Below are 2,548 nucleotides of genomic sequence, written 5' to 3'. Positions count from 1 at the left end.
ATGCTTGCTGCTCTGCTCTAGGATGTTCTCCAGGGGCTCTCAAATTTTCTTTGTCTGAACCAGATGCAAAAAAACGTGGTCACTTTGTTTCCTGATACTCACAAGTTACATCCATCGATAGACTAGCATCGCTGGATATTTTGTTCTTCTTCTTCTCTCACCTTGTGAGCAATAGTAGTGTAAAATTTGTGAGATCTGCTACTTAGTTAAGAAACTAATAGTTTAATAAGTAATTCCCACCGAGATGCCCGTGTTGGTTCCTTCGATTTTTCTTGTTTATGGAGGGAAAGTAATTCATTCATCTCACTGAATCGATTGACCAAGAGTAGATTGTTTGTTAACTAGGCCTGGTATTACACTGCTTCTCTGTTATATAATATGTGAAAACTTTCTATTTGTTATGTGGTGAAAATAGCCATCATATTGATTTCCGCACAATTAAGTTGATATGACACATGATGGTGGTGCTTGTTGCCATGGAATGCTTGGTTTGATCCCAGTTGTTGTCAGCAAATATACGTGTTGTATTTTTGTAAGTTTTCTTATGAAAGACAAGTCCCTTTGTAAGAAGAACACTACTTGAAGGAAAAGGGGAAGCCAAAATAGCTGACGAGTATGTATTCTCAGTTATTGGTAACATCAAAATCTGGTACAACTCACACTTGATTGTTATTGGGTTAATGCCAAGCTGCTTATACAATCGATGATGCTAATTTTTATATGCGTACCTAGAAGTAGATGACATCCTTGTACTTCATCGGCTAATATAATTGATGCATACAAGTAGGCTCCTGGTCTTTGCTCAATTTAATATATATCACAATTTGATGAATTCCTTGTTTCCAGTACATGTCACCAATTTTAGTATATTACATAGTAAGTTCCTCCCTCTGACAAGATGTAAAAATAAACCTTTTCCTGTCCTTCACTCTTTTTATTTGTTTATAATGGAAACAAATGCAGAGTTAGATACATATATTGCTTGAAGATTTGCCCTCTTAAGACCTCTTAAAATAGTTCAGCCATAGTTTGTATCTACACGTGCCTTGAGCATCCATATTTTACCCAGCTGATATATCTTTGTTATTATCTAGATTTGTTCTCATGGTGGTTAACTTGGTTTTTTCAAGCCATTGTTTAGTGGAGGTCATTGGTATATATTGTTTTTGCAAGCATACACACAGAAAGCGAAGGCTCCTTTTTCAGAATGGTTCCAAGAAAATTCTAAGTGATGTAATATTGATGTTTGTAAATCATAACATCCACCACTGAATGTCTCTGCACATTTGTCGGCCTTGATTTGATATAAAAACAATCCAAATTACCTTCTTGCTTATGTCCTGGATTTCATTATGAATCTTTCTGTGATTTCTTGTTACACGGCGTGCTACCTCATAGGTGTAGATGCTGAAACATTCCTACTGTAGGTGTGCCATTCACATGTTTGCTGAGATGTTTGATAAAAAAATACGGCCTTATGCAATTCCGTCAAAATAGCTTAGTGATTGCTACTCCATGGCGTACATGTAAGTCCCATGAGATCGCATGTCATACTTAATTAAGAGAGTGCATGAAGTATTATAGCTTGCATAAACTAAGGTGACTTTTTACTATTATGTATATGCGCGTTCAATCTGGCATACACTAATTAAGAACACAAGAAACATAGACATGATTCTGATTTGCAATGAAGATATTAAATATGAAATTGTTGGAGGGTATGTGCTAGTATTTATAATTAAGTAGTGCCTTATGTTTCATGGTGATACATTTTTGGTTCTCCTAGTCTGAACATATCTAAAATGCAATTTGTACACGATGAACCAATGAAGAAAGAAATTTCATAGTTCATCTTGTACCTTAATAACCTTGTGTTGCTTCGATACACTACTAGAGTGGTTATCACCCTTTTGTTCCTGTGTTCTGATTTGGCTTGTACCTTGATAACTGTGAAGTCATTTTAAGCCATGTGCATAGACTAAATTTGTAGTTCTCATGCAAGCTGTCATCTTGTTCTCATATATACTGCTTCATTTCATTTCTTTTCATTATAGTTTCCTGTTATAAATAATAGTACTGTGATGGTCAAGTCGGCAGCAAGTATTGTTACTATAAAGTTTTAAGAATTTTGGACATGTAATTCTTTTTTATCTTTGTTGTAATTCTCTTTTTTGTACTATCTATTCATATCTACAAGTATCTAATATTCTTGTAAATATGCTAGGTAGCGAGCTACTTGGTGTTGCCTATCACAATCAACCACGACATCATAGTTCCCACAGAGAGCCGAGGACAAGAACATGAATAAGTCTCAATAGTTTATGTGTTTTTGATGTAAAATGGATTGTACTGGTTCCTAACCTTGATGTGTGATATATTTTGTTAATATATGTTGTAAGTTACCATTTCATAGAGGATTTTGGAGGATTTTATAAACTGCGACGTTGATACATACAGATAGCTTTTTACTGGATGAACAGTTTGACACATTGCAAATACTTCCTCTTGGGTCAAAACTGGAATTAGGATTTGTGTGATGCATTATGCT

This window comes from Triticum urartu, chromosome 5A (assembly GCF_056163025.1).
Source record: "Triticum urartu cultivar PI428250 chromosome 5A, HENAU_Tu73, whole genome shotgun sequence".
Classification (NCBI taxonomy): domain Eukaryota; kingdom Viridiplantae; phylum Streptophyta; class Magnoliopsida; order Poales; family Poaceae; genus Triticum; species Triticum urartu.
Note: the sequence above shows the minus strand (reverse complement) of the source record.